Genomic DNA, 20,202 nt, shown 5'->3' with positions numbered 1-20,202 from the left:
TTTCTGCACAAATTGGTCATAATATGTGATCTGACCTTCATCTAAGTCACAACAATAGACAATCACAGTCTGCTTAAACTAATAACACACAAAGAATTAAATGTTACCATGTTTTTATTGAACACACCATGCAAACATTCACAGTGCAGGTGGAAAAAGTATGTGAACCCTTGGATTTAATAACTGGTTGAACCTCCTTTGGCAGCAATAATTTCAACCAAATGTTTCCTGTAGTTGCAGATCAGACATGCACAACGGTCAGGAGTAATTCTTGACCATTCCTCTTTACAGAACTGTTTCAGTTCAGCAATATTCTTGGGATGTCTGATGTGAATCGCTTTCTTGAGGTCATGCCACAGCATCTCAATCAGGTTGAGGTCAGGACTCTGACTGGGCCACTCCAGAAGGCGTATTTTCTTCTGTTTAAGCAATTCTGTTGTGGATTTACTTCTATGCTTTGGGTCGTTGTCCTGTTGCAACACCCATCTTCTGTTGAGCTTCAGCTGGTGGACAGATGGCCTTAAGTTCTCCTGCAAAATGTCTTGATAAACTTGGGAATTCATTTTTCCTTCGATGATAGCAATCCGTCCAGGCCCTGACGCAGCAAAGCAGCCCCAAACCATGATGCCCCCACCACCATACTTCACAGTTGGGATGAGGTTTGATGTTGGTGTGCTGTGCCTCTTTTTCTCCACACATAGTGTTGTGTGTTTCTTCCAAACAACTCCACTTTGGTTTCATCTCTCCACAGAATATTTTGCCAGTACTGTTGTGGAACATCCAGGTGCTCTTGTGCAAACTGTAAACGTGCAGCAATGTTTTTTTGGACAGCAGTGGCTTCCTCTGTGGTATCCTCCCATGAAATTTATTCTTGTTTAGTGTTTTACGTATTGTAGATTCGCTAACAGGGATGTTAGCATATTCCAGAGACTTTTGTAAGTCTTTAGCTGACACTCTAGGATTCTTCTACACCTCATTGAGCAGTCTGCGCTGTGCTCTTGCAGTCATCTTTACAGGACGGCCACTCCTAGGGAAAGTAGCAGCAGTGCTGAACTGTCTCCATTTATAGACAATTTGTCTTACCGTGGACTGATGAACAGCGAGGCTTTTGGAGATACTTTTATAACCCTTTCCAGCTTTATGCAAGTCAACAATTCTTAATCGTAGGTCTTCTGAGAGCTCTTTTGTGCGAGGCATCATTCACATCAGGCAATGCTTCTTGTGAAAAGCAAATCCAGAACTGGTGTGTGTTTTTTTTTATAGGGCAGGGCAGCTGTAACCAACACCTCCAATCTCATCTCATTGATTGGACTCCAGTTGGCTGACAACTTACTCCAATTAGCTCTTGGAGATGTCATTAGTCTAGGGTTTCACATACTTTTTCCACCTGCACTGTGAATGTTTACATGGTGTGTTCAATAAAAACATGGCAACATTTAGTTCTTTGTGTGTTATTAGTTTAAGCAGACTGTGATTGTCCATTGGTGTGACTTAGATGAAGATCAGATCATGTTTTATGACCAATTTGTGCAGAAATCCATATCATTCCAAAGGATTCACATACTTTTTCTTGCAACTGTATATCGCACCCCTTAATCAGTATTTTGTGGAAGCTGGTATATCAAACCCCTTAATCAGTATTTTGTGGAAGCTGGTATATCAAACCCCTCAATCAGTTTTTTGGGTGGCAACAGGTATATCAAACCCGTTGCAAATTGTTGTTCCAATAGTGCTTGTCCCTATATATACCTGTGGTATCGCAGCAGAACCGCACACAACTGCTAAGCAATACAAATGCACTATATACTTTCTATGTTAGAAATTATATTATAGATATTTCACACCCCTCAATCAGTTTTTTTTGGGGGGCAACAGTTATATCGCACCAGTTGCAAATAGTTATTCTTATAGCATTTGTCCCTCTATATAGCTGCAGTATTGCAGCAGATCCGCACACAACTGCTGCACAATACAAATGCACTATAATATACTTTCTATGTTAGAAAGTATATTATAAGTATATCACACCCTCAGTATATTACACCTATCGATAGCCCACCTATACCAGTCCTTAAAAGGACTTTTGTGGCCCTATTAGATAGAGTTTGGTGTCCCTAACAGTCTGTCCCTGCTCCACAAAGCAACCTCTCCCTACACTGGCAAAACACAGAATGTAAAATGGCTGCCAGATCGGGTTCTGTTTTAGGGTGGGGGTGTGTACATGGTCTGAAATGTCTCAATTGGCTGTCCTGTCCCACCTGATGTTCGTCACAATGCAAAATAATATGGCGCCGGTGGTGTGGCAGGCACAGGCGCAGCACAATGAAGTGCCTTTTGCGCTGTGGCATTAGAAGAATTTTGATATCTCTGTCTATTACCGTTCTATGGAAGCAGTAGGTTTAAAGAGCACACCAAATGCTTGAAATAACTTCTTTATTAACTTCAACTTTTTTTCATATATAACACTGCCGCCTCCGCAGCAGATTGTCCATGTACAAAACACGTGTTGAATGAAGTATCATAAAATGGTGGTATGCATAAGATGGTGGTTCAACTGTTCAATCTTGTCAATTAACATAAAATGGTGGATATCTTTCTCTTTTCAGTATCTGTACTCTCCCTTTAAAGGGGTTCTGCACTTTGTTTTAACTGATGATCTATCCTCTGGATAGATCATCAGCTGCTGATCGGCGGGGGTCCGACACCCAGGACCCCCGTGGATTAGCTGTTTGAGAAGGCAGCGGCGCTCCAGCAGCGTCGCGGCCTTCTCACTGTTTACGGCCGGCCCACATACGTCACGACTAGTATCAACTAACGTGGGCGGGGCTAAGCTCCATTCGAGTGAACAGAGCTTAGCCCCGCCCATGCTAGTTGATACTAGTCGTGACGTCAGTGGGCCGGCGGTAAACAGTGAGAAGGCTGCGGCGCTACTCGAGCGCCGCTGCCTTCTCAAACATCTGATCGGTGGGGGTCCCGGGTGTCGGACCCCCGCCGATCAGAAGCTGATGATCTATCCAGAGGATAGATCATCAGTTAAAACAAAGTGCCGAACCCCTTTAAGTTATTTAAGCACTTTATGATCTCTCTGAGAGGTATATCTGAGGTCTAACTAATAGTTCATTTGATGATTTTGGTTGCAATTTGCAGTATGCAGTTAGCAGTAACTGTTCAGTCACATAGCGATTCCATCTAGAAGCCACTTCTTAAGGTAGCTTAGTTAGTATCCTGTGGTTTTATAGATAATCATTCAGTGCTTCTAGTCCTCGTACATGTGGGATGGCATTGCTGCTTGCTTGCAGTAAGTCACCATACTTTTGGAGTCTGAAGTGTTCTTTAGGACCTATTTTAGGTCAGTTATTCAGTTTCTCTCTAAAGCCTCTTTGTACTAAGAAATGATAACCATATCTTGCATTCAATTTTTCCCAAGCTTGCTTGTAGGCTTCTTTATACTTTCTATAGAAGTTACCTTCAATAACTTCCTTGACTTCTCCACCAACATATCTCTGAAAGTAGAATAACTTGTCAACTGGACTGAAGCAATGATGCTCAATGATCATCTCAAAGCTTGCCTTCCACTCTATGAACTTCAGTGCGTCTCTTAAAAATACAGTTGGTTTCCGGAACGGGAAGTCTAGCTAGGACTGTTCTCTGTCATCCTGCTGGGACAATAGTTGTAACATTCTCCTGAGCATTGCCGTGGCATCTAGGAATAGAATCATACGGTTCTATTTTCTCACTTAGTTCTGAATTAGGTGAGTCTCTTTCTTCTTCTTTTCCGGTAGAGATAGAGGGTAAATCCACACAACTTTTTCCTAACACTGGACTAGGCCTCTCTTTGTCTTTCTGAGCAGAGATGGAAGGATAATGACTTATTTCCTCACTAAGTGCTGGATATTTCCTTCCATTCTCCTGGGAGTATGTAGGAAAGTAGGAGTCTGCTTCTTCACTTAGTACAGATTTGAATCAATGACTACTCTGATTCATATCCTCTTCATGTACTCTGAGTCTGGCTTCTATGATCTTAACTTCTTTTTGCCGTCTTTAGAGACTTTTCAATTCAGCTTCCATTTGATGGCGCTGTGCCTCCATTTCAGCTTCCATCTGATAGCGCTGTGCCTCCATTTCAGCTTCCATCTGATGGTGTTGTGCATCCTTTTCAGCTTCCTTTTCAGTCATCAGTTGGCGCTGCGCCTCGATGGCAGCTTCCATTTCAATTTCTGCTCTCTTGACAGAAAGTTGTTCAGCTAATTCCTTTCTTTTGGCTGAAGTATTTGACTCTGATATATGGGTGGCACTTCTGCTAGAGAAGGAAGTCACATTTGCGATTGTGGTACCACCTAAGGATTTAGCATAGTCTCTCATAAAAAGCTTGTTCATTCTACTTCTTGCTTTAACTTCATCATAAGTTGAAAGATGAACTGCAGATGAAAGTTCTCTCATGAGCTTTACTAAATCTTTAGTGACTGCATGTGTCCATGTTCCTTGCAATATCTTGGGAAGGTGTTGTAAACGACCGCAGGTTGACATATGCTGCCATAAGCTCTGATTCAGATTCTTCTACTGTCTCTACCATATCACTGAAGTTCCCTTTTATACTTTCTTGCTTCAGCTTTTTACGAATGTCTTCAATGTATAATTTCCACTTATCATACATTCTGGCGAACTTTTTTCCTATCAGCGCTGCTTCTTGCTCCAAATTTTCCAGCATCTTTGGGGTCGGTTTTCTGACACGTGATGAACGTCTTAGTTCATCTGCTTGGGCTATATTGTTTGAGGCTAAACTAATGCTGCATCAGACTCTTCTACCTCAGATAGGTTCCCTTGCTCTTCAACTTCTACTCTACAGTCAGGTCCATAAATATTGGGACATCGACACAATTCTAAAATTTTTGGCTCTATACACCACCACAATGGATTTGAAATGAAACAAACTAGATGTGCTTTAACTGCAGACTGTCAGCTTTAATTTGAGGGTATTTACCTCCAAATCAGGTTAACAGTGTAGGAATCACAACAGTTTGCATATGTGCCTCCCACTTGTTAAGGGACCAAAATTAATGGGACAGAATAATAATTATAAATCAAACTTTCAATTTTTAATACTTGGTTGCAAATCCTTTGCAGTCAATTACAGCCTGAAGTCTGGAACGCATATACATCACCAGACGCTGGGTTTCATCCCTGGTGATGCTCTGCCAGGCCTCTACTGCAACTGTCTTCAGTTCCTGCTTGTTCTTGGGGCATTTTCCCTTCAATTTTGTCTTCAGCAAGCGAAATGCATGCTCAATCGGATTCAGGTCAGGTGATTGACTTTGCCATTGCATAACATTCCACTTCTTTCCCTTAAAAAACTTTTTGGTTGCTTTTGAAGTATGCTTTGGGTCATTGTCTATCTGCACTGTGAAGCTCAGTCCAATGAGTTCTGAAGCATTTGGCTGAATATGAGCAGAAAATATTGCCCGAAACACTTGAGAATTCATCCTGTGCTTTTGTCAGCAGTCACATCATCAATAAATACAAGAGAACAAGTTCCATTGGCAGCCATACATGCCCACGCCATGACACTACCACCACCATGCTTCACTGATGAGGTGGTATGCTTAGGATCATGAGCAGTTCCTTTCCTTCTCCATACTCTTCTCTTCCCATCACTCTGGTACAAGTTGATCTTGGTCTCATCTGTCCATAGGATGTTGTTCCAGAACTGTGAAGGCTTTTTTAGATGTCGTTTGGCAAACTCTAATCTGGCCTTCCTGTTTTTGAGGCTCACCAATGGTTTACATCTTGTGGTGAGCCCTCTGTATTCACTCTGGTGAAGTCCTCTCTTGATTGTTGACTTTGACACACATACACCTACCTCCTGGAGAGTGTTCTTGATCTGGCCAACTGTTGTGAAGGGTGTTTTCTTCACCAGGGAAAGAATTCTTCAGTCATCCACCACAGTTGTTTTCCGTGGTCTTCTGGGTCTTTTGGTGTTGCTGAGCTCACCGATGCGTTCCTTCTTTTTAAGAATGTTCCAAACAGTAGTTTTGGCCACGCCTAATGTTTTTGCTATCTCTCTGATGGGTTTGTTTTGTTTTTTCAGCCTAATGATGGCTTGCTTCACTGATAGTGACAGCTCTTTGGATCTCATCTTGAGAGATGACAGCAACAGATTCCAAATGCAAATAGCGCACTTGAAATGAACTCTGGACCTTTTATCTGCTCATTGTAATTGGGATAATGAGGGAATAATACACACCTGGCCATGGAACAGCTGAGAAGCCAATTGTACCATTACTTTTGGTCCCTTAACAAGTGGGAGGAACATATGCAAACAGTTGTAATTCCTACATGGTTCACCTGATTTGGATGTAAATACCCTCAAATTAAAGCTGACAGTCTGCAGTTAAAGCACATCTAGTTCATTTTATTTCAAATCTATTGTGGTGGTGTATAGAGCCAAAACCCTTAGAATTATGTCGATGTCCCAATACTTATAGACCTGACTGTATCTATCTTTGCATCCTCTAACAGTGGCATTAATACAGACAGTTAATACTAGGCTTAGACATTTTACTTTCAATGCTATCACAATCAATACAAATAATAAGATACCTTTCACTTTAAATGCAATACTGACAAATGCAGAAATAAATGACTTTCACTTTAAATGCAATACTGACAAAATGCAGAAATAAATGGCTTTCACTTTAAATACTTTAGAGTCCATATACTACAAACTGTCCTTTGTTTTTACTTTAAAGTTTCTTATTTCTGAACACAAAAAATGTCTCTTTATGCCAAAGCCTATATGCAATGATAAGTAATAAAAGGAAAGCTCTGACCTTATTCTGAAGAGCAGGAACAAATTTTAGTCTTAAAGAAAATGCGTCTTTTCTTGATATGATGCAATGCTCTGCGCTGACTTGCGATACTCTGTGCAGACTTGCGATGCTCTGTGCAGACTCATGATGCTCTGTGCAGACTCGTGATGCTCTGTGCAGACTTGCGATGCTTGCGATGCGCTGGCTTGAATACTGGCTGCAGTACGTGGTCTCTCTGGATAGCGGTGCGGGCACTCTAGCTCTGGACTTTGGCCTCCCACCATGCGTCTCTTTCTCTCTCTAGGGATCGCAGGAGGGTTGGCGCTCTTTCTCTGACTATTTTTGCCATTCTGCCACTTTAAGAGTTGGCTGCAGTTTTACTAATGCACATGTTATATGGCCTCTATGGTAGCTCCGCTGAGGTGTCTTTGCTTGCTCACTCAGGGAACAGTTGCTGCGCGGCAGTATATGCTAGCACTCCGCTGCTCTAATGCGCTCTTTACTGTGCAAGTTGAGGAGCGCTATCACTTCGCCCTCTGAGGGTAATTGTTCCACTGTGGCAGGCGCAGCACTATGAAGTGCCTTTTGCGCTCTGGCATTAGAAGAATTTTGAAATCTCTGACTTTTTAGTCTAACCAGACTGTCTATTACTCTGTAATTCCTCTAGAGCCGTTCTATGCAAGCAGTAGGTTTAAAGAGCACACCAAATGCTTAAAAAAACTTCTTTATTAACTTCAACTTTTCTTCATATATAACACTGCCGCCTCCGCAGCAGATTGTCCATATACAAAACACGTGTTGAATAAAGTATCATAAAATGGCGGTATGCATAAGATGGTGGTTCAACTGTTCAATCTTGTCATTCACTATAAAATGGTGGATATATTTCTCTCTTCAGTATCTGTACTCTCCCTTTAAGTCTACTTTCACACTCGTGTTTTGGCTTTCCGTTTGTGAGATCCGTTCAGGGCTCTCACAAGTGGTACAAAATGGATCAGTTTGCATTCTAATGCATTCTGAATGGAAAAGGATCCATTAAGAATACATCAGTTTGCATCAGTTCAGTCTTCATGCCGCTTTGGAGACAGACACCAAAACTCTGCTTACAGCGTTTTGGTGTCCGTCTGATGAAACTGAGCCAAACGGATCGGTCCTGGCACATAATGTAAGTCAATGGGGACAGATCCGTTTTCAGTGACACAATCTGGCACAATAGAAAACGGATCCATCCTCCATTGACTTTTAATGGTGTTCAAGACGGATCCGTCTTGGCTTTGTTAATGATAATACAAACGGATCCATTCTGAACGGATGCAGACGGCTGTATTATCTGAACGGATCTGTCCATGACGGATCCGCACAAAACGCGAGTGTGAAAGTAGCCTAAGTTATTTAACCACTTTATGATCTCTCTGAGAGGTATATCTGAGGTCTAACTAATAGTTCACTTGCTGAATGTGATCGCAATTTGCAGTATGCAGTTAGCAGTAACTATTTGCAGATTGGTTGAGTATGATCTGGTATGATTGTATGCAATTTGGATTGCAATATGGAATTTGAATTTGGATTGTGAACTTTGTAGTTTGCAATTGGTGGAACTGTAAGTAAACACACATATAACTGATTCAGTATACAGTTCTAATCACTATATTAACAGTAGGAACATTATATAACTGTTTTAAATACCTATTTTGGCCTCTCTGCTGCCATAAAACACAGCTCTTAGTAAAGTGAATGTCTGTTCAGCTTCTCTCTCTGGTGAATAATAATTTCTAGCAGCTCCTGCTAGGGAATTTCCCACACAGGCTCTGTGTGAGGCTGGCTGTGATTGGCAAAGACTGCTGTGTCATTGAGCTTACCTCACATCCATATAATGAATCTTAAGGCATATTATCTTTTCAGATTCTGTGAACACAATATATATAACAGTTATATGACATCCAAGCATGAAGTCACTGTAAATAACTCTGCTTTTGTCTTTAACACACAAACATAGGAACTGTATTAAGGTTATTCGCAGGTCTAGCTGTATAAACATAGAAGCTATATTAGCAACCTAGGACAGGTCTTAGCTGGCCAGCTTCAGGCGGACATCGCCATATGTTCGCAAGTTCAACTAATTGGGAACGTGCAAAGTTCGCAGCGAAACTACCGCTGGGTGAACCGCAAGGCCATCTCTAATTATGACCACCCTGCAATCCAGCAACGGTGGCCATGCTTGCACACTATAGGAAAAAGCACCAGCCTATGCACACTCCCATAGTTCCAGCCACCAAAAAGGTCTGCACTTTTTCCTATAGTGTGCAAGCATGACCACCGCTGCTGGATTGAAAGGTGGTCGTAGCCCCTGGACATGAGCAGTGTATAATGTGATGGAAAAATGAATCAAGTCAGCAGATCAGGCAATATGGACAGTCACAATTAGAGATGAGAGAAGTTTTTAAAAATTTGATTTGGCAGCTTTGCTGAAGTTCCCCAAGAAATTTAATTTTTTACGAATTCATTCGTCACAAATTGCTATAAATCAGATATACCCAGGCCACTCTGCCTTAAGGTATGGCCACATGGAGTGGCTGGTTAGGTTGGGGGCACAATATGTATATTATTGCTGTTCTTGCCTGCAATCTTCTGTAGGTTATTTGACAGTTAGCACAGAATATTTATCAGCTCTGGGATACTGTCACGGCTGAGGATGGGGGAAACCCTCAGCCGTGCGCTGCCATGTGCTGTAGGCCTACTCGGCCAGGAGAACAGGATAGGGAGCAGGTCACCTCCTACAGCGTCCCTACCCTGACCCTAACTCCTAACTGCATGGGCCGACCTTAAAGGTAGGAGGACCCATGCGCAGGAACCTCAGATCCCTAACTCACCCTCCGTCCGGTCCTGCGCTAGGAGTCAGAGTAGGACGACCTACTCCTCCTAGGCACGGAGGAGCAGGAGTCTCAATGGCCAAGCTGTTGGGAAAAGAGGTACACATACAGCCTTACGGGAATGACAGGCGAACTATTAGTTCCACCAACCTGTCACAGCCTTGCTGACTGGATCCCTGCGCAAACAGGAATCCAGAACCGTAAGCTGCACCAAACACATAGAAAGGTCCCAACAGTGCATAACATACAACATCAACACACAGCAGACATAAACAAAAGGACAATATCTTTATGACCACAGGGGTGGCTCTCACTGTTCTTTGTAACACGTACAGCCGCCAGTTTAGGAAAACCTGATTTGTTACCACAAAGCGTGAGGAAATTTGGATTCGTTGCGAATCGAAGTTTTCCTAAACTTCGGACCGAATTCCACTTTGAATGCTTCGCTTTGCTCAACATTAATCACAATACACTAGTAAGTGCTTTGTATTAACTTTCTCTATGTGATATATGCTATTTGATAAAGTGAGACAACTGCTTTAACATGATCTACACATATGGTGATAAATATCGGATCACAAAGTGTCTGACTGGGGAGAGACCTGGTGTTCCCAAAAACAAGGGGTCCTCAGCTATCCTCTCTGAATGGAGCAGTAGTGTGCATGTCAGTCCACAGCTCCATTCATCTCTATGGGACTGACACAGCTCCATGCTCGTACTGGCCCATAGGGGTACAGGTGAATCCCCTGGTGGGCCCCTGAGCAAGGTGGGCCCCTAGTCTTCCACCCCCTGCACAAGTGACACATAACACAGTAGCCTTACTGCTCTACATACATACTGTATACTCAATGTACAGCAACTCAACCAGCCTGTGTTCATATAAAAAACTTAATAGATTATTAAAGAAACTCCCCAGTTTATTATTATAGACACGAATAGAGCTGAGATGACTTCTAGGTATAGAGGAAAGCTGCCAGTGTCCTCTTCTCCCCAGGACCTACCTTCTCATAGCTGCTGCAGGGACCCCCATATTCCATCATCTGGTAGCATCTTGCCGCTGTGTGAGCAGGTAATATTTGAATGTATCTGTACGATGGGCCCCCAAAATAAATGTTACTGGTGGGCCTTAGGCACCCCAGTTCGACACTGCACAGCTCTGTCTACCTCAGTTCCATAGAGATGAATGGATCAGTGGAACAACATACGCACTACTGCTCCATTAAGGGGACTTAGGGGTTGCTGTGGATTCCATCCAATTTATCCACTAGAAAGCCATAATGTGTGAACTTAGGCTTTTTCCCTTTTTGCTATTGGCTTTAAAGAATGGAAGAAAAATCAGAACATATGAATGAGCCCAAAGTGTATTTGTAATGTAGGTGTCAGTGACTAGTGTTTTATGACAAATTCTATAAAAAAATAAAATAAATGTTAAACTTTTACATAACACATTTTTAGTCTCTGGTCTATATAATCGTTTGTAATTTTAAAAGGAATGGCTAATTAAAAAGCACAGCAAATGCAAAAAAGAAACCCCCTCCCTCGCTCCAAATAGACATGCTCATGGTTACTATGGAAACAGTCCTGGAGCGGAAAGGAGATAAAGGCTACATGTGCACGTTAGAACTTTAAAAACAGATGAAACCCATTGCCAGGTATATTGACTATATTCTGAAATATAACGAGGAGCTCCGGAGGAACTAGAAAGAAAGCAAAAACAGGTGATTATACAAGGCTAATCGCAAGTGTTTTCTAATGTGATGCAAAAGGAAGCAATAGAAATTCTCCAATTTTTTATTTTTTTTTCTTAATTTTTTACACTGGCAGTAAAGGTGATACTGGTGGAAATTACAATATTTGAACTTTAAAGGGGTATCCCAGTGCAAAAAAAGTGTTTCTATAGGTGAACTTACACTAACCTCGCCGATCCTCTGCCATTCCGATGGTGTCTGATTTACGGCAAGAAATGGCTGTAAATGCCTCTTAGCCAATCACTGGCAGAGCACGGGTCATCTTTGCAGCCTGTGATTGGGTGAGCGGCATTCACAGCCATTTCCTGACAGAAGCAGGAAGAAGCATAGGGGACGCAGGCTCTCTCGAATGGCAGCGGCAGGGGATCAGTGAGGTAAGTATGAGTCCTGTTATTCATTACCACATGTGCAGCCTGTGGGGACACTTTTTTTTTTTTGTTGGAATACTCCTTTAACATGTTTTTAGTCCTCTTTTCAAATAATGTCAGATCTTCCATTAACAATATGCATCTTTGATAAGAGAATAATCAGCATTATGGAGGAGCCTAACAGTATATATTCTCACAGTATGGGAATTCTTGGCTATATACCGAGAGAAGTATCTTATTAATATCACGAGTAGTAAACAAAATATACGTTACCGGGTCAAAGGTAGACAGAGTTCAGATGGGACCAGTTCTCAAGAATTTTCCTAGTAATCCAAAAAAATAATCCAAGTTTCTTCTGGTAAAGTTTTCTTTTTGATTGAATGAATGGATGGATGGATCAATGGATCAATGGATCTATGGATCTCTCTTGCTGCTCCGCACACGAATAATTATTCCCCCCCTTATCTAAGAATCATCCCCTTTAGATTAGGGATTTCCAATCAGGTAAATTGGGTGTATTCGCATGCTAATAATACAATGATGTCATATTAACTCCTAATATGGCATAGAACAAATAATGAAATAATATAATATTGTCCATCTGCCTCCAGATGGCACTGTGGTACTGCAGATGAACATCACAACTTTTAAGCATTTAAAACTAAATATCTAATAATACGTTCACATGACCTTTTTGACCTTTTTAATATACATCATTGAGGAAGGTCTTTTCCTGACACTTTTAATTACCTATATCCTGGACTTGTTGGAGTTGGCTGTCTTCTCATATCTTTTTGAAATATGTGTTAACTTGATAAAAATTTTATATAACGGCTTTGATGCTTGGCATCGGAACTTCTACATTTCACTTATCTACAACCATGAATAACTATTGTTTTGAAATAACATTTATTCTTCTCAGAAATTCAATTAACATAAAATTACTTCAATGTTTCTGTACCTTCCACAATACATTCTAAATGATAAATACATGGTATAACATATATATAAATCGATACATTGTTACACATAGATAACACATTATATGAATTATTGGTTAAAATATGTTGTAAACTAAATATACCATACAGAGATACATATAATATAATTATGAATATATAAATTGAACCTCATACAGCAGGTGTGCCTCAAGGATATGAATCCTTATCAGGTCATGGCTAAAAAGTTTACTCCCTATAGATAAACCCATATCTTTAGCACTAACTTTTAAATACAATGTCCGTTCATGTTCACAATTATTTTTATATAAACTGAACTTGCCATGAACTCATCTTGGCTTCCTCAACCACATAATAGAACTTTGGTTCAGGCTGATTTTGTTCTTAAAGGCAATGAGATGAGCATTCATTTTGGTTTTAATGTCATTAGATAATATTGTATACGTATGAAAATGCACAACAGTATATAAGATAGTTCTTGTAACTTTTTCCAATTCTTTTTTTTTTTTTTTTACTTTTTTTATTTTTGGTCCTTTTGAATGTATCCAAATACATGGTATAACATATATATAAATCGATACATTGTTACACATAGATAACACATTATATGAATTATTGGTTAAAATATGTTGTAAACTAAATATACCATACAGAGATACATATAATATAATTATGAATATATAAATTGAACCTCATACAGCAGGTGTGCCTCAAGGATATAAATCCTTATCAGGTCATGGCTAAAAAGTTTACTCCCTATAGATAAACCCATATCTTTAGCACTAACTTTTAAATACAATGTCCGTTCATGTTCACAATTATTTTTATATAAACTGAACTTGCCATGAACTCATCTTGGCTTCCTCAGCCACATAATAGAACTTTGGTTCAGGCTGTTTTTATTCTTAAAGGCAATGAGATGAGCATTCATTTTGGTTATAATGTCATTAGATAATATTGTATACGTATGAAAATGCACAACAGTATATAAGATAGTAACTTTTTCCAATTCTTTTTTATTTTTTTGTTACTTTTTTATTTTTGGTCCTTTTGAATGTATCCATATGGTGGGCCCCCAAAATAAATTTTACTGGTGGGCCCAAGGCACCCCAGCTCAACATTGCATACCATTGGTGTATAAGATATGGCAATGGGGACTCTGTGTGGTCCTAAGCTGTCTCTATTGTGATGCTAACACTGGCGATGATGTCACAGGTATCAGCTATCAAAGGTATAAGAGGGACCCATTTTCTACAGTACCATAATCAGGTTTGATTGTTGCATTGACAGGGTAAATGCTGGGGTCAGAATTTTCTCCAGTCTCCGGAGTGTCGCTGTGCTCATGCTATCCCCATGACCTAATAGTTTGTCCAGTTGCCTTAAAAACCTAAAGCCCTTGGCAAACTATTACCTCAAGGTATGGGAAGCGGTTGAAAGTGTTTGCTCAATGTTTCATCAGTGATTTTTGTCAGTGATTGTGAGCCAAAACTGATCTGTTAAGAATTATCACTGAGTGTTCAGAAAACTTTTCACATGTCATAGAGCCATATCAATAGTTTTGATCGGCAGGTGTCTAAGCGCTGAGAGAGAAGCTAGGACGAGAAGAGAAATGCTCTAGCACAGTGCTCTCTCTCCTCACTGCAGGACAGGAGGTGATACAGACTCAATTGAGAGTCTATAGGCCTGTCTCAATTCTGTCGCCAGCAGTGAGGAGAGAGAGCATGATCGCTTCTCTCTCCTTGTATAGAGATCTGTGAGGGTCTCAGTGGTCAGATCCCCACCAATCAAAGCCTTTGAATTGTCCCTATGACATGTCAAAAGTTTCCTGAAAACTCAGTGACCCTTTAAACAAATTGAATGAAGGATACACCTTCTGCTTCTACCTGTCATCCATTGGGTATGATGTTTAAAAACCCAAAACTTGTATTCCGTCATGAATCCTGCAGACTGCACTATTGCTTCTGCCAAAAACAGAAACCTAACAGAGCAGACACCATCTGAGCATAATTGATGCTGTTTTTATGTTCATCTGATGGAACAGAACCCCCACCGCCAGTTGTTTTCATCGGCATGACGGGTAGATACAGCGGCGGCCATGAGGATATCAAAAGTGAAGTGGGTGACGGGGAGCCAGGTAAGTGCAACCTGTGTGAGGGGCCTGGGTGTATGGGGAGACTTTTTAGGGGTTAGATAACCCCTTTAATCATCTGTATATGGATCAGTATGGAAAATTAACATACCCTCCTAATGGGATTAATTACCCCCTCATAATAGTCCATATCACAATGTCAAATAGACCATGCTGTGGTACAGATACATTTATATAGAAATACCATATCCCAGCATGGTCTTGTAAGTATATTATACATTTTCATATGCACTATTATGACGTGGTAATTAATCATATAAGGTGGTATGTTCATTATCATTGATCCATTCCAATGCTCATGTAGCTATAATATATTTCAATGTATGAAAAATAAAGAAACACGAGATGCAAAACAAAGATGACAGTCTCAGTTGATACCATTGTGTAGCCTCAGTAACATACAGTACATCTGTAACATGTACAACATCTTTTAACATAGTAACATAATTTACAAGGCTGAAAAAAGACATTTGTCCATCCAGTTCGGACTGTTATCCTGCAGGTTGATCCAGAGGAAGGCAAAAAAAAAAACCCCTGTAAGGTAGAAGCCAATTTTCCCCACTATAGGGGAAAAAAATTCCTTCCCGACTCCAATCAGGCAATCAGAATAACTCCCTGGATCAATGACCCCTCTCTAGTAACTATAGCCTGTAATATTATTACACTCCAGAAATACGTCCAGGCCCCTCTTGAATTCCTTTATTGAACTCACCATCACCACCTCCTCAGGCAGAGAGTTCCATAGTCTCACTGCTCTTACCGTAAAGAATCCTCTTCTATGTTTGTATACAAACCTTCTTTCCTCCAGACGCAGAGGATGTCCCCTCGTCACAGTCCTGGGGATAAATAGATGATGGGAGGGATCTGGGTACTGACCCCTTATATATTTATACATAGTGTGGGGACTCGCTCTGGTAGACAGGATTAGCGTACGCAGTATAGAGGCAACAACAAGTTATTTGGCTCAAACAGTTTAGTGTTTTATTCACACTTTAGGCAAGTGACAAAACAAGCAGTCATATTAAAATAAAAGTCACCTTGCAGTGTTGGTGGTAATTCACACCATGCTGCAATTCTGCCTCAAAGAGTCCTTGCTGATAGTAGCACCAACCTGTTTTCACGCCGAACAGGTTGCAAGCCTTCCTCTAGACACAAGGCTCCCAGATCCTAACACAGAGACAATGCTTCTGAGCCCAGCTGCCTATTTAAGGACAGCCAGGTGCTGCCAAATCCCGGATCGGCATTTAAAATCCAGTCCAGTATTTGACCTCATCTGGCTGTAAATCAGACCAGCAGCACATGCTGGGAGGAAAATACCTGTTTTCCCAGACCAAACCTCTCACTGTGTCGCAATAGTTATTAGATCTCACCTGAGTCGTCTTTTTTCTGAAGTGAATAACCCTAATTTTGATAATATTTCAGGGTGCTGTAGTCAACCAATTCCAGTTGTTACTTTAGTTGCCCTCCTCTGAACCCTCTCCAGCTCTGCTATGTCTGTTTTGTTCACAGGAGCCCAGAACTGTACACAGTACTCCATGTGTGGTCTGACTAGCGATTTGTAAAGTGGCAGGACTATGTTCTCATCACGGGCATCTATGCCCCTTTTGATCCAACTTATTATTTTATTGGCCTTGGCAGCAGCTGCCTGACACTAGTTTCTACAGCTTAGTTTACTGTTCACTAAAATTCTTTGGTCCTTTTCCATGTCAGTGTTACCCAGTGTTTTAACATTTAGTATATACTGGTGACTTGCATTATTCCTTCCCATGTGCATAACCTTACATTTGTCAGTGTTAAACCTCATCTGCCACTTCTCTGCCCAAGCCTCCAATCTATCCAGATCCCTCTGTAGCAGTATACTGTCCTCTTCCGTGTTAATTACTTTACACAGTTTGGTGTCATCTGCAAATATTGATATTTTACTGTGCAAGCCTTCTACAAGATCATTAATAAATATATTGAAGAGAATGGGGCCCAATACTGACCCCTGAGGTACCCCACTAGTGACAGTGACCCAATCTGAGTGTGTACAGTTAATAACCACCCTCTGTTTTCTATCACTGAGTCAGTTACTTACCCACATACAGACATTTTCTCCCAGTCTAAGCATTGTCATTTTATATACTAACCTTTTATGTGGCACAGTGTCAAATGCTTTGGAGAAGTCCAAATATACGACATCCATTGATTCATCACGGTCAAGTCTAGAACTTGAAACTGATTAAATTAGTTTGACATGACCGATCCCTTAATGAAGCCATGCTGATATGACGTTATTTGCTTATTTTCATTGAGGTACTCCAAGATAGCATCTCTTAGAAAAACAGATTACCCACAACAGATGTTAGACTTACCGGCCTATAGTTTCCGTTCTCTGTTTTTGGACCCTTTTTGAATATTGGCACCACATTTGCTATGCGCCAATCCTGTGGAACACTCCCTGTTAGTATAGAGTCCTTAAATATCAGAAATAAGGGTCTGGCTATGACATGACTTAATTCTCTTAGGATACGGAGGTTTATGCCATCTGGTCCCAATGATTTGTCTATTTTAATAATTTTAAGATGCAGCTGTACTTCTTCCTGGGTCAGACAGGGCACTTTTAAAGGGGAATTTGCTTGTACATGCTGCATTTCAGTGAATACAGTAGAGAAAAAAATATTTAATAGCTTTGCTTTCTCCTCATCGCTCTCTGCAACTCCCCCCTCATTAACATTTTAGGGTTAGTTTTACTCTCTTTGGCAATTAATCTCTCGGACTTTAGTTTGGCTGCTTTTATTTGTCTTTTACATATTCAATTTTTTTCCTTATAGTTTTCGCTACCCTCCTGTTTTAGTGATTTCAATGCTTTCTTTTTGTCATTTATTGCTTTCTTTACATTTCTATTTTACATTTACATTTTTTCTTGTTCCTTACCCTTTTATTCCCATAAGATATGTACCTCTCACAATTAGATTTTAGGATGCTTTTAAAAATATCACGTTTTGTGGCTGTATTTTTATTTTTGAGGACTTTGTCCCAGTTAGTTCGGCCAATGGCCTCTCTTAGTTGGTTAAATTTTGCCTTTTTGAAGTTTGGTATTTTTGTTCCTCCCTAAAGAAACACTCTTTTGAATGATAATTGGAAGGTTATTACGTTATGGTCACTATTTCCCAGGTGTCCCCCAACCTGCACATCTGTTCTTCTGTAAGGTCTATTTGCTAATACTAAGTCCAGTGTGGCCGTCCCTCTAGTCGGGTCCTGAACCAGTTCGGAAAGGTAATTGCCTTTGGTTATTGCAAATAACCTGTTTCCTTTGTGAGATGTACAGGTTTAAGTTTCCCAGTCTATATCTGGGTAGTTGAAGTCCCCCATAATAACAACGTCATTATGATTTGCTGCCTCGTCTATTTTGTTTGGAAGTAGATTTTCTGTGGACTCTGGTATGTTAGGTGGCTTTTAATAAACTCCTATTAGTATTTTATTATTGCTTTTTCCTCCATGTATTTCTACCAACAGTGACTCCACATGTTCATGTCTCTCATATCTTATATATTCCCAGAGTGTGGGCTTTAGACAGGACTTTAGATAAAAGCAGACCCCTCCCCCTCTCCGATTCTGACAATCCTTTTGAAACAGACTGTAACCCTGTATGTTAACCGCCCAGCCATAGCTAGCCTATCATCCAGTCATGTCTCAGTTATTCCCACTATGTCATAGTCCTCCTCGCACAGTTCACTAGTTTTATTAGTCAGGCTTCTGGCATTAGTATACATACAATTAAGAGGTTTATGTATATTTTTTACCCTACACCTTTCCTTCTGAACTGTTCTTGTCCCTCCTTCCATTCCTCCCCCAGTTCCATTACCTCGCCCCAGGTCTCTATATTACCCTCCTGTAATGTAATTACCCTCCCCCCAGTCCCTTAAACACTCCTCCAAACTTCTAGCCATCTTCTCCCCAACACAGCTGGCCCTTCCCCATTGAGGTGCAGCCCATCCCTAAGATAGAGCCTGTAGCCGACATAGAAATCGGCCCAGTTTTCCACGAACCCAAACCCCTCTTTCCTACACCAGTTCTTGAGCTACTTGTTTGCCTCCTTAATCTTTTAGCATTATCTTTCTTTTCGATATATTGGTGGTGCAAGAGTTGCATGCAATTCTCATGAAAGTTGCACATAATGCAGTTCAATGTATTCAGTCTCTATGGGGCTGAACTTGGCTGTCTCCTTCAGTTCCTTAGACACTAAATTGAGTGGTAATTGTGCATATGTGACCACTGACCCATTCAAATGGGGTACACAGGACCCCATTCCCATGATCAGTGGGTCCCCAGTAATAACACACCTGGGGTGTACACAAATCTCATAGGGCTCCCAATCAATAAATAGAATGCCCCCCCCCCCCCCCCCATTCCACCCAGTTTCTCAGTATGTGTGCATTAAACTCCCAGGTAATGTGAAACTCAATGTGCGAGGCCCCAGATTCCTGAAGAATTTACGATTTTTGTTTTCATGAAGTGGGAGTCATTTTAATTTAAAGGGAACCTGTCACCTGGATTTTGTGTATAGAGCTAAGGACATGGGTTGCTAGATGGCCGCTAGCACATCTGCAATACCCAGTCCCCATAGCTCTGTGTGCTTTTATTGTGTAAAAAAAACTATTTGATACATATGCAAATTAACCTGAGATGAGTCAGAGCTTGAAAATATGATGACTCTTTTATGTTAATTTGCATAAATGGCGGGAAGTACAAAAATGCATAATACTTATTAAATTCGTCTGCAAATGAAATTAAAAGTGTAATTTATATGTTTAGGGTAACACAATGAACATTTAGAAACTCTCAGTGAGGGTAGAATAGTAGAGGTGACAGGTTCCCTTTAAAACATTGTAATAAAAAAAATTACCCTCTGCCTCTTTGCTGGGGATTCTGGAAATAAAATGCTGTTGGTGTAAACTGCAATACTAAGAGGACGGCTGAATTTGCAGTGCCCTGCCATCTGTAATGGGGTGAAATGCTTTTAATACAGTAATGATTTCCTCAAATAAGAGGTCAGTTAGTTTACCAGAGGATACTGGGGAGTGGATGTTATCAAAAGCTTTAGAACCCGTGAGCGCACAGCATGCCTCTGAACGGTATAAGATACCTTATTAGCTTTCAAGAAAAACATGAGCCTTTCAGTCTACGAATCCCAGGAGGATGGATTGGCAATATCAAATACCTCCATGTGGCTCAGATTAGCTATGTTGGAAGTTGTAGTGCGTAGAAATAAAGAATTTTTATTTCTCATCTAATTTACTAAACCCACAGTCCTTCTTGC

Source organism: Bufo bufo, chromosome 6 (genome assembly GCF_905171765.1).
Source record: "Bufo bufo chromosome 6, aBufBuf1.1, whole genome shotgun sequence".
Classification (NCBI taxonomy): Eukaryota; Metazoa; Chordata; class Amphibia; order Anura; family Bufonidae; genus Bufo; species Bufo bufo.
Note: the sequence above shows the minus strand (reverse complement) of the source record.